Consider the following 13,933-nt stretch of genomic DNA (forward strand, 5'->3'; position numbering starts at 1 on the left):
GGGAGGTCATGAGGCTGAATAGGGAGAAGGCGATCGAGAAAGAGAAGTGCAGGAAAACAGTAGATGTCCGCCCACTGACTATACAAAAGAAAACGGTTGTCTGCCATCTTCCCTTCAACAGGAGCACATCGACAATCCAAGGAGACCTCCATGAAAAAAAAACACATCAGAGGCCCCTGAGGTCTCTACTCTGCTCAGGAGTCCTCAAGGCACTTCACAGGCAGTGACATGAGACATGTGGGCCAGGAGGTCAGCAGCAGGGTGGCAAGAGCATGGACAAGTGAAGTAAGAAATAAAGGGAGATGTATAATATCTGTCTGGCAGAGCAGCAAAGCCAGGGGTGGAACTCAGAACTGGAGTTGAGGGACAGCAATATGATTGGAGTTTTTTATGGATGGGGTTAAATTCCAACACTCATTTATTTTAAAAGCCTTTTTTTTTTTTTTCCCTTTGATAATGAGATGTAGTTACAAGCCTAAATTAATATGCTAAGACAAGAGACAACAGATGGATACCAACCAGGAGGGGAACAAGAAGAGACAATGAAGCAATTCTGGTCAGTCTGACAGATCGTGAGCTCAGCAGCCTCCTACCTACCCATATCTATTCACAGGCACATCAATCTTAGTCCTTCAGACTCTGTTTTCACTACTCCCAGAGGAATTTTATTACTGTCTTTGTCTTCTTCAACATTTTTACTATTTATTTACTCCAAATTTGTTAGCAACCAAAGTGTTCCATCACACAATGATGGGATTCCTGACCAGGAAAGAGGACTGAAGTTTTGTAGATTAACCAGGAGAGGTTGGAAAACTAGCTCAGAATTAATGAATGGCTGTGCCCCTGTATCTGCAGCAGCCCGCAGATGGTATGCCAGGCCCGCAGTCTGACCTGCAAGCAAACAGGGAATCTACGTGGCATCTACATATCCAGAGCTGTTTTGATGCTATAAAATTGCCTGACACCATGCTGAGGCTATCGAGGGAAAAAAAGCAAGCAATTCTTCCACCCTGGTGATTCTTCCATGTCTCAGACATCACAGAGCTAAAGCCAACAGTACCTTTTCAAGTATTTTCTCCCTCAATTAAATACAGATCTAGGTACCCACAGCAAAGACTACTATCATTTCAGAAAAAGCTCACAATACTAAATACCAGTTTTTGTCTTTGTAATATCTCTGAGGTCAACGCCAAGCGTGTGGTGGACTTAGCTCTTTAAAGATCATGAAGGACTTCAGGGATAAAACATATAAATCACTTAGCTGAGTTGAAATTATTTATTATTTTATTTACCGTTTATTTATTTATCATTAATTTATTATTTTTTATTATTACTTTATGGAAAGTAATGCGAGATGATAATTTTGATAAGGATGACAAAATCACTTCTTCCAGTATAATTCATCCTAGAGAACCTGAGTGCACTTTCTGGATGGCAAACAGCAGCTACTATTAAATTTTTGCAAATGCCTTGACAAGCAATTAAAGTTATCACAGCACTTAGGCATTTCTTCCTCTAGGAGTATGGAATAACCTGAATACTTGCTAGCATCAGTAACTTGCAAAGGCAGGTGTACCAATTTTAAATGCATATAATAGGATGGAAAATACAGAAGACCTGTGATGTATCTTCTCTTGAAACAGCACTCTCCCTCTGAGCTTTTGAAGTGAAACCCAGGCACTAACAAAGCCATCCATTCATTTTACCTGTAACTTAAGTGGGACCAGAATATCAAGAAAGACATCATGGAAACTGAACCAGAAACAGAGGGGCAAAAACCCACAGGAGTAAAGAGACTGTGGCATAAAGAGAGAAGAGAATGCCTGGGTTTGCTTAGTTTCAAGAGGCAATAAATGAGGGCTGCAATAGATAAAAATATCAAAGGAAGGAGAAGGCAAAATTACTGTTTTGTGCAGGAAACGGAAGGGCATAGTATTACCACAGATGCAGGTACAGTCAAATGTTTTCTACATGGCATCTAAATAACTTGTGGAACTTACTGTTGGAAGATTTCATCCAGGTTAAGAATTCAGCAAAATGTAGAGCAGGATTCATGCACCTTGTAATGGATGGATTTTTTTTTTGAGCTTTGTGTTTATTACAGTACATAAACAACATCTTCTAAGCGGCAAGGAGGAAGCAGAAAGTATCCCTCCATGAAGGTTATCCCTAAAGGGGATGTACCCCTTTCCTCTGGAGTGCTACAGGCAAGTCAGAGGTAGCCTACCTCATCCTGATCTCATCTACAGGATAATTCCAGGAAGGTATTTTCACAGCAGAAGCAAGGAATCGTATGTTGTTTAATTTGAGCCCATTGGAAATGCTCAGCAGCACCTCAGGCTGCACTGTCAGGAGATCAATTATTATATCAATAAAAGGGATTAAGAGTGTTGTCAGAAAACCATCAGGAAAGCAGCTGCCCTAAAAGATACATAGACCAAATCCTCATGCTGCTGTTGCTGAGATGGAAGAGGGTCCTCCCTCCTGTCCCTGCCCCAAATCTGTGCTCCTGCAAGACAGAAGCAAATTACAAAGAGCAATTCCCCTCATTTCCCCAGGCGCAAGCACCACTTTCCCCCAGTTCCCAATAATACTAGTGGGAAAGTTCCCCCTGGGCTGATTTGCATTAACCAACAGAGCCACATATATGAATACAGTAAGTGTTGACTTCAATGCCACAAAATAAAAGTAGAAGCCACAGAGTAATGGCTTAAGGTTATTGCATATTGAACAGAGAGAGGTTTTGCCTGCCTGGTGGAAGTTGGGCTGGCAGTACGACAGTGATTCCAGCAGCCTTTGGCCTCACAACAGCTGGAAGAAGAGGGCAGAGCTCCGGGGGAATGAGACCACTTTGGAGGCAGGTACCCAGCTCTTCTCATCAGCTGGGATGTGTGAAAATGTGACCATGCCCAGCTATGGGGAAAGAGAGGGAGTGAATGGAGCTTTTTTCTTGAGTTGGGTCTTGAAGTTCTGGTTTGTGGAAAAGGCACATAGACTCTGGAGTTGAGACTACAATCTCTGAATAGAAGGCCATTTACCTGTAGGATGTAAATCACAGTACTTCTGCAGATTCCAATGGAAAAATTCAGTGGCATAGCAGCCCCTAACTCCAGACAGCAGAGAAACCCAAGATTGTTTCTATTTTAGGGAGAGTTCTGAACATTTTTTTTTCCACAATGTTCAAAAGTAACAATGCAATCCTATTATTTCTGTGGAACAAAATAATCTCTCTTTTCTCCTGTGTCCTTTCCCATCCCAGAAATCTAAAAGATGACCAGGATGGGGATGAACAGCCAGCTGTTGTCTGAGGGAATATGACAGAGAATGGCCAGTCAGGTAAGCTATTTACCTGCTGGAGGATTTTGACAGACCTCTTGTGCACCTCATAAGCCAGCATAAAACATCGCAGCTGCTGCAAATTGCTTAACCCAGTGCACTCTGCCTCTGATAGGATTTTGCAGTGCTACAGCAGCCTTGTTCCTCCCTTGCCTCCCTCACACGTTCATGTACACACTGAGGAGGACAAGTTGCCACCTCTGAGTGAAAGGTGACATCTCTTCAGGAGGGTTGTTCAGCAAGATGGCAATTTAATCCAGGCTTTCAAAGCTCTCATGCTTTCCAGTGGTTTGACTTGGCTTCCTACTGCTCTATAGCATTTTGAGGTTCTTTGTTCTCCAGGGATTTGATTTTTATTCTCTCTGAGATCAGAAAAGAAAGAATCTTTTTTTAGCATGTATCAGGGGCTGGCTTAGGAGACTAAAGAAAGGCAAGGTCATGAGTGCAAACCAAGCCATATAATTGTGAAAATGATAATAAGCCTGTGATGAGAAGGGAACTAAGACTCTCTTGCTTGATACAAATTATTGGACCATGGAAGGGCCATCAAGTCCATCACCTCTGCACTATGTCACAGGCAGGATCTTAATATCACCTACTATATCACCCAGATCTCTTTGCCAAAGGTAGATCAGGCCCAGATCTGCTTGACTTGCAATATCATACCATCTTCAAATTGATTAACTACTCAATTTTCTCAGCAGCATGGAAATGCAGGTAATGGCTATTATTATTATTCAATGCAAGTGGGAATTGTGGCTGATAGATTACTTAGAGTACAATCAGGGCAGTGATCTGAGAACAGCCTTGCTCCCAGGCCTCCTCCTGACCCCTACAGCTTCACCCAGCTCAGCAACAAGATAAAGGCTCAATCCATGTCATGCAAAAACATATACAAACTGCCTGCCCACCCCCCAGCTTCTTCTTCAGATGCCTGGCACTGCCAGAGCAATATTTCATAAGCAATAGCAATAATTCTTTAACCCACTTATGTGCAAATAGGCAGTGTTTTAGCAATCAGATTATGGTGGTGACTTCCCTGCAGGTGATCCAAATCTGCTACCACTCTCAGCATGATGGCAGAAGCAGCAACATCAGGTTGGCCTCAGCTCTGCAGCAGGTCTCCCCTCCGGCTGTTCCTTGGCTGGCGTTGGACATATCACATCATTCATAATCTGGCCTGCAACTGCCGAGCAATGAGCTCACTGCCAACACCACAAAAGAACTGCACAGCTACCTGTACCCAAAGGTCAAAAGGCATAGGTTTATCTGAGAAATAGATTTTTAAGTTCCCCCAGCCACGTATGCACATAAACACACATACAAAATCTTAACTGCAGGTTGAATACAAAGAAGATCATGTGTGTCCTGTCAAGCAGTATTTACTGTTTTCCTGCTACAAGCCAGTCTTTTTCTTTCCTTGCAAACCAGCCCTTGCCTATTCCTCCCAAGGGGCAGCTGATTTCTTCCTCAGCTGGCAAAAAAAGAAACACCTCATGGTTCCCTGAAGGATTTGCACTGCTAGCAGCCTTCAGCTGGCCAGCCTATCACACAGGTCACAGCCATGCTCATTCAAAACAAGGAAATTTCTTCCAGAGGTTCTGTATCGGTCTGTGCTGGGATGTCCCAGGAGCACACAGGTGAGGCACACTCCATGGCAAACATCTCCAGGGGCATGTTCACATCTTAGTTGACTGTTTCTTGTGATTTCTTAAAGGAAGGCAACTCCTGCTCTCTAGTTAGATCTGCAGACATGACCTCCATCATGTCCTGTAGACTGTGGGAGTGTCGAAGCCTGATAACAGCACGAAGAGTAAGGTTTCATTTTTAGACGCAGAGGGCGGCTCCATAGTGTGATGTTACAGGGATCAGCACACTTGAAGTGCAAGACATAAGTCCAACTGGGGAGAACTACCTTCTAATCACAATGGCTCTTGGAGGCATGTCTCCAGGAAGGAAGTGCCTCTGGTCTAAACAAGCATGGCCAGTCTTACATTTTTAAGAGTCTGGGGCAACCAGCTAGCCAGTGGTGTTTCTTCAGCTAAAGAGCTTAAGAGAAGGCTGAAGGAAGTGTGACATTTACAAAATGCAGCAGCATTCTGTGTTGACTTGTCACATATCCTTCCCCTGCCCTTCTTCCCCTGCTTTCCTTGTTCTACCCCTTCCAGAGTCAGCCACAGCCAGAGGTCTAAAAGCAAATGTTATGGCAAAGTCGAAGTTTCAGTACATGCTAATTTGAAATTATTTCCAACTCCAAAACACTCCCTGAATTTTCTTTAACTGCACAGCAACGGCTTCCATTGCCTGCAGAGTAAATATGGCACTTCACAGGCCAAGCCAATTTTCTAAGTAAACATTACTGGGCAACAGAACAATACCATTTTTAATAGACAGAACTGGTGAAAATGTGTGGGAAAATAATGGAAAAAATGTTACACCAACATTTGCAAACTTTCTACTTAAAAGACACATACACACAAAATAAGTCTTACAAATGGCCATATACATTTGGATAAAACTCAAAAACCAGAAATTTAAAATCTTCAGTGGCCACCAGAGGGCTCTGGGTGTGCATGAGAAATGATCAGCTGAAGTCAACTCTTTAATTCATACCAAAATGCCTGTATACGCAAAATACCAGGTAAGTCTCCCAATTCATTGCATTTTCTTCTATGAAATTAAAAAAAAAAAAAAAAAGAAAAAAGAAAAAAAGAAAAAATTTGTATCAATAGATTTTTCTTGAGAAAATGCCAATGAACAGGCCCCCAGTAGTATGACTGCTGTTTCCATGTCTTCACATGCAGGGCTACCAGGTCACCTTCCATCTTCACTGACTGAATATATCAGAAAACAACAGACACTTTGGAAAGCATGAAGAGAAGTAATTTAATTAAAAAATAAAATTAAAAATAGGAAGAGAAGATGTTTTCTTGGGACAGAATCATTTATGCAATATTCAGAGCACCTATCTTAACAGTTCTCAAGGGTGCTGCACATAGATGCACCCGTTTACTGACTGGCTACAGGGAGAATGTGATCCTAGACTTTCTAAAACTGGGTAAAGACATAAAGATCTTTCTCCAGGACAGCAGCTTTTAGACCCCATGCTGGATGCCAGCAGCAACAACCAAGCTGCATAGCATGCTCTGTTCCACTGGAGACAGTGGAATTAGGCTGGTTTCAACAGGACCAACAGAAATAGCTGCCTTCCAGTCCCAGGAGACACTTGCACTTAACTGCAGCGAGTAATGCTGTTTGGTATGGTTTGGAGTAGCTCTTACTTGACTTTTGCTTCTTTCCAAGGATACAAATTTCCCCCCTGAGAAGCCCAAGGGACGTGTAGCTAAATCAACTAATCTGGAGAAATGGACAGTCATGCATTCAGGACTACAGGCTGCTTGGGAACCATGAGAGGATCAATGAGATGCTCCTAAGGGATTATGTCTCTTACCTCTCAGTGATTTTTGTAGTGATTCTGACACTCGCTTAGAGAGGCGGCATTTAATCTTTAAACTGCTGACAGAACTGAGGTCTCAAGGTGAAATTCAGCTATATGCTGAGCAGCAAATATCCTTACTGGTGTATATCCAACCAGTTGCTACAACTGAGGATGATGAAGACAGAACAAAAACGCTGTGGGAATAGCCAGAAACCAGAAGTATCTACAGTATCTGTTTGGTGAACAGTCAATACTGTGCTTCCTCTCAGTTTTTGTAGGCACAGACATGTCCCTGTATCAGCTGGTGATAAAACGTGGAGAAGACACAGGGAAAGAGGGGGTAATTTACATTATCTATTGTTCCTTGAGGTCAGCCTGCAATGCATAAAGTGAGACAACAGCAAAGACAATAATTCCTATCATCTGGACTGAGTATCTGGACTGTTAGAAGCAACACCCAGCTAGAAACAAGAGGAACTAGAAAAGATGTTTGCTTATGCAAGAGTGTTTTTTTTCAAACTCAGCTTGTTTTATAAGATGAGAATAGATCATACCTACAAAAATTATCCAGAAATCTGAAAATGCAGATAAAGGCATTTATTTAAAACCAAGGTTTCTAAGAGAGGTAGACCTTTCCTCATCAACCTTCTTTAACTAACTTACCTGGGGGCATCTATAGATCACATGAGAAGCCAACCTTAGGCACATGTATCTTCTAAATCTGATTTGGCATCTAAATTACAGATTCTAACACTTAGGTGTCCAGCAATCCAGGGAAGGTGACATTACTTCCATTCCATCACCACCATTCATATGGATTGTCCCCACCTTGTTTCAGTTACTACAAACCATGGTAAACTCAGTTGGAAAGCTTGCCAGAACCCAGCACTGGGCAAGCTCAAGGTACGTACACTGCTACAAGTCTATAACCTGTGGGGCTACATGAAACAGCCAACACAGAGGAGTCTTCCAGTTTGATCTGCTTCAAAGAGAGTGTCCACCTTTACTTTGAATAAAGGATCCAAGAGCCCAGAAGGCCATAAACCCAGGAGGCATCTTGCATAGATATCCAGCAGATTTCTATTCTTAGCATGATTCTAGCATAAAACGTTCCCCAGTTTGTCTTGCTGATGAAGATAGTTCTTAAAACTGGACATGATGAAAGATGCCATCACAGAAAAAGTGCGATCTAGGATGCCCAAGGGGGGCACAATCAGTGTGTGTGAACACAGCATGTGTCACAGTGTATAAGCAAACAGCAGCATTATGCTCATGAGCAATATCTCTCCTAGAAGGCAAGCAATACCTCCTGAAGAAGCCAAGCTTCAGTTATGCGTACTCAAGGGTTATGGAGGGTACTGATGATTGGCTTTACCAGTGATGACATTTTTTAAAATATCCAAATGACACAAATATCTAATTCCCATTTTCAAATCTGAACTAGACCTGAGGGTAATATTCATCATTCTAATTTTAGCTATGTAACAATGTGGCACGTACGCATGTGGGCAAAAATAATCATTTGGGTTCCCTCTATAGCACAGGTGCCAAACTCATTTTCACCAGGGGCCACATCAGCCTCGCAGTTGCCTTCGAAGGGCCCAATGTAATTTTAGGACTGTATAAATGTAACCTCTCCTACACTTACACAGTCCTAAAATTACATTTGGCCCTTCGAAGGCAACCATGAGGCTGATGTGGCCCCTAGTGAAAATGAGTTTGACACCCCTGCTCTATAGCAAAAGGGGAGAAACAGAAATATTCAGAGGGCGACTCAGTGGGTCTAATCACAAAAGAAGGAAGAAGTGGGCAGTACTATCCCCTCAGTTCTCTGTGAGATGGAAGTGTATCTTTTCTTGCTCAAGTTACAGCACGACCTCACTGGAACGCGTTGTTTGCTCATGTTTCTCTCTCTGATCGTGAAAGAACCCTACACAACAAGGTGGGGTAAACGTTTAACTTTTCTGTGAGTGAAGCTGAACAAGATGAACCCACCCTCTCTTTCTATCAGCGTGTTAAAATATTTTGCTATAAAAGAAACTGAAGCAGCTATTCTAAAAAAAGGGATTTCAGGAGATGCTAAGAAAAATCCTCCCTTTAGTGGTTTTGAAAATGAAATAATAGATATTTCAACTGTTCCGGCATGAAAAGATGTTAAAAGCATGGCACTTCTAAAGAACTCTGAGATGACAAGACTGAGTTTCCAGAAGTGATTCTTCAGTTTCATTTTGAAAACTCCCTGTAGAGGAAAAATTAGAAATACCGCTTTTCATTCCCATTCCCAAGAAAAAAGGACAAGAAACCATTGACTTTGGCAAAGCCAGAGCTTCCAAGACTTGGAAAACTAAAAACCTACTGTCAAGAGACAGAGGCATCTCCTTAGGAGGAATTATTCTGCATGTCCACTGTTGAACCAGGCAGTTCATTTACATATGAGACATGGCGGAAACCTTGCAACAAGCAAGAAGACCTGATACTAGCTAATCTACCCCAAGGTGATGAGAACAGTGGTCAGCAGGCTAAATTTAACCAGGTAGCACTGGACATGTCACAAAAGCAATGCTAGCTGAACAGGAGCAGATAGGGGATGATTGTATACCCAAGCAGAACTAGCCTGCAGCTCCTGAGTACTCCTCTCCTATAACATTCTCAAGAAAACCCCACTTTGCCTTCATTTCGTAGAAAAGAGAATGCTTTTTGCTGGGAAAGGCAAATCTATAATTTTGGTAACTAGAGGCAGGAGCAGCTTAAAGAATGACCGACTGAAAAACTAAGTGTGAAATGCCTCTCAGCAACAGGCAAGGTTTATCCCAGAGGAAAGTGAAGCAACTACTCCCTCTGGTTGCTCCAGCCAAGGTTGTATAGCAACCAGTGAAAGAAAACCAGTTGCTTTGCATCGGATATTGCTCAGGGACATTGCTGGGGAGTCAGAGGGCAGAGGTCAGGTGAAGGTGACAGTAGCACAGTGGTCCTGTATTGACTCTGAAATAACCTAATCTGGGACATGGGCTAGTCTGGCCTCTTGGCTCCTGTCCATGCCTCCAGACACAAAGACAGATAAAGAGGCACATATAGGCAGTGCTTCAGCTGATGTTGAAGTCTACTCCATGCTGTCACCACCTCCTGTGTAATAAGGTTTGGCTCTCCCCCAGAAGGATGCATCCATATACATGAGAGTGCTAAAATACTAGTGACAAAACCTTCCAACATCTCATGTTATTGTAATGGAAAAAGAAAGTGGTTATTTGCTCCCATAGTCCTGGATTTTCTCGTGAATATCATCAGTTTTTAATGAGAAGTGGATGCTCACATGATCATTCACTCTTACCCTCCCTGTGCATCTTCCTCAACACAGCTGTGTGGATCCACTGGGTCACACAACTTCTGCCAAAACCCACAGTCCCTCCTGTTCCTGGACAGGCACAAAGCCAAACAAATGTGCCAGAAACATCACAAGCAAGAGCCGCTCCCTTACCCCCTTTCCAAGGAGCATCTTCCCAGAAGTGCTAAAGGTTGGTGTTTCCTGCAAATATCTCTTTTCCTAGTAAGGTCGAGCACTTCTCATGCATTGCTGCCAAGCATATCCCACCACACAACACAGAGCAGCTGAGTGTCCTTCAGAAAGGCCACAAAGGACAGGTCGGAGTACCTTCCTATCATCTGCAGTTCATCACCAGAATCTTCTGCCTGTACCAAAGAGCCAACACTTCTCTTCCACTTTCTTCCTAGAGGAAAACTCCATACATTACTGTAAAATTAGAGCTGACATTGCACTGAAGGAAGAGTCAGATGGATAGTACACATGGCCAAATATAAGCACTGCTTCGCTTTTCTAACCCAGAATGAGTGACTTGTAAAGCCACTACAGGGTAGCCACAGTGACTAAGAGTGGTGCCTCACAGCAGAGACCTCATATGCTGGTCTTACTGCAGCATGTTGCTGACCAGGATGTTGTCTTCCAGCCACTGCCAGCAGAGGTAATAAAAGGAAGGAAACCTTGAAAGACTGCCATGTCTCCCCTCTGTCCCTGTCCCCTCCTCCCTGAAATGCAACCTGGAGCATCCTGGGGGAAGCCCCATCTGCTTCTCATTCCAGACCATGTCATGTCATAATCAGTCCTAATTATGCCTCATTTAGCTTGATATGTACCAGATTGGGAAAGATGCCCTAGCGAGACGGAGCATCTTGGATGGCTGCAGCGGCCAGGAGAGGCGAGAGAAAGTGTGAAGCAGAAATTAATAAAAGGGAGACGCGAGCCGTGCCGCCAGCCAAGGGGCGCCAAGGGACCTGGCAGCTGCGGGATCCCCCAGATACAGCCCAAAAGAGGGGGCGCAGCGGGAGCCGGAGGGGCGGTAGCGCCCCGCGGCCAAGTCCCGGCCGCGCTCCGCCCGGGGGGGTTTGCACCCGCCGTACCCGCCGCCGCCCGCACGGTGGCGCCCGCCGCGGCCCGGTGGCGGCACCGCCCGTCCCCGCTCCGGAGCCGGGGCGGCTGTGGGGGCAGCGCCCCTCCCACAGCGTTTGTCCCAGCGTGAGGCACCCGGGGAGGGGGGCTGTGTGTGCTCGCTCCCATTCCTCACTACCACAGGTGTCTTCTGGTTGACCCTTGGGCTGCTGGTGGGTCCTCCTGGAAGGGGGAGCTGCCCCTGCCCCTCCTGCTCCTTGGCCGCTTGCTGCCTAGCTGCTCTCCTGGACTAGAGGCCTGGAAGGGTCCTGCTCCCCTGTGCCCACCCTAGGATTCCACCGAATCCTGAGGGGCTGGTGTGTCTGCCAGCACGGCCTCATCCCAGTTGGGTCTGGGACACTGCTCCTGCACCATTGGGGTCACCTACAACAGGTGGCTACAAAATTAACACTGCAAAAATAATGTTGCCCAGACACTGGTTAGGGGCACAACAGGTTCCTCCTTCCTGATTAAAGGCTGATATAAGTGATTTTTAATAAGTGTGCTTGCTGTAGTGCAGGAAAGCTCCAGTCCCTATTTTTCCACAGGACATCACCTGCAGATGCCCAGATACGTGTGGCACCCACTGCTGACGCACCAGAACACACGCTGAGTGCAAGGCAGCTGGTCCTCCACGATGGGTGCTGGGAGCTGCACGACTCTACCATAGTCCCTGGCCACCATCTCTCTTCCTCTTTGCACATCAGCCATGGGTCAAGGCTGAAATGCCACCTGATAAAATGCAGGGACTGGCAACAAGTAACCCACAGGAAGATGCAAAAACGTCAGGGATGTCAATCAACAGAGGTTGGTTTGAAAGGAGCACTCACTGCTCAGCACCTCTCTGGGGCCCATGTTGCAGAAGCTGCTGAGGAATCCTGCTTCAGTGTGAGTCAAAGGCAACAGCATCACTGTGACCTGGGCAAAAAGACATTTTCACAAAACATTATGGGGCAGGGAGAAATTAGCCAGCATGGGAACAAAACATGAAGAGGCATCTTCACATATACTGCTCCCTTTCTGAGAAAAAACTTATTTTTTGTTTGGGTCTGAGCTCCTGCAACTAAAATGGCTGTTGAGAGAGCCAGCGCTCCACCATAGTCAGCTGCAAGCTGCATCTCTAAGCTGATGCAGGCATTGCATTTGCAAAGCCACCAACCCTCCCCTCTGCCTCTTTTTCTCCTCGGGATCCATCTTCTGAAAAGCCCGCCAGGGAGACAGGCCTGTGTTCATTCAGCCTGTCCTTCTCCCACCTCACCCTCTTCTGCTGCAGGGGAATGAGGTCAAATTCCAGAGGGAGAGAGGGAGGCAAAGCCACCTGCAATACAATCAAACTGCTGCCGTGAGAAGAAGTCGAGCAGTGAAGAAAGGATGATTTACTGACACAAGCTAAGCCAATATAAACACTTATGATACAGGTGTCTGTGCTCTAAGGGATTGCCTGCCTTAATTCAATTGTTTTGTAAACTGATTTAGCTAAATCTATATTAAACTGGTGTTTAAACAGTGTTTAAAAAGTCATTAATAAAACATATCATCATAAAACAAATACACATTACCAAAGCTTCCTTTTTTGCTGACAGGATGTATGCTTCCCCCCACACCCCATTTCTTTTTCCTTCTTTTCTCTAGAGGTTGTACATTCTTCTGTGCCGTGACCGCCTCTTTCTTTCCGCACTGTATAAAAATAGGGTTGGCTCCATTCAAAAGTGTGCAAGTCCACCTCTAGCATGTCTCACTGTTGTGTAAAGCTGTGGAGACATTTATTCATTTTTATATAACTTCCAATAAGATTCAACCTGAAACAATATTTTTAAGCAGATTTTAAGCAAGATAGTTTATTCTGGATCCAGCCTGACCCCCTTCATTCTTTCCAACCATATCTCTCTTACAGTTTGGACTTACTTATTGACTCTGAAAAGATGTTCCTACTTTTCTTGTTTTCAGCAAGGTCACTTTATTTAAAACAGTATTTGTATTATTCAGTATTTTTAAGTCCTGTTCCAAAATCACCAAATCAAATCTTTAGCTGTGCCCAGAATTAACTGTTTCAAAATTCCAAGATCTTTTCACAAACTTGGCCCAAATGCCCAATTAGTTTGGTCTCCTTAACCCCTTCATTTTTTAGACAAATGCATGATAGACTTAAAAAAAAACAAAAACAAACAAAAACAAAAACAAAAAACCAAAAAAAACCAAAACCAAAAAAAAAAAAAAACCACCAAACAAAAACCACCACAAAAACGAGGTTACTGAATCCTTAGCAGAAGTCAACAACAATAGGATTAGAATAGGCCAGATCTTTCCTAGACATGTCTTTTTTTATTCATCCAGAGGAGGAATTTTGACAAGTGCTTCCCGCATCCAGCTGTTTGCACACCTGCAGGATGCACTGGAGCTATCATTCCCTTGGGAAGGCAGGTGAGGGGTGGCTGGAGAAGCCACACTAAACAGCAGAAATTGTCACTAACAAGAATGAAGAGGGAAATATTTAAAAAAAAAAGGCATTGAGGGGACTGTGACAGACTTTGCTGTCAGGTGGGCAGCTCTGAAGGAGTTAGGGAGGTGGGTAGAGAAGGAAGGTGCGCTGGGGTTGGTCTGCAGGGAGGGATAGGAAGCAACCTCTGGACAGGTGGGGAAGCAGGAAGCATTTAAGCTCTGAGACACCAGCACGACAGCTACAGGCTCTGGGATGAAAGGGAAGAGCAGTGCTGAGT

This window comes from Patagioenas fasciata, chromosome 1, assembly GCF_037038585.1.
Source record: "Patagioenas fasciata isolate bPatFas1 chromosome 1, bPatFas1.hap1, whole genome shotgun sequence".
NCBI classification, from domain to species: Eukaryota; Metazoa; Chordata; class Aves; order Columbiformes; family Columbidae; genus Patagioenas; species Patagioenas fasciata.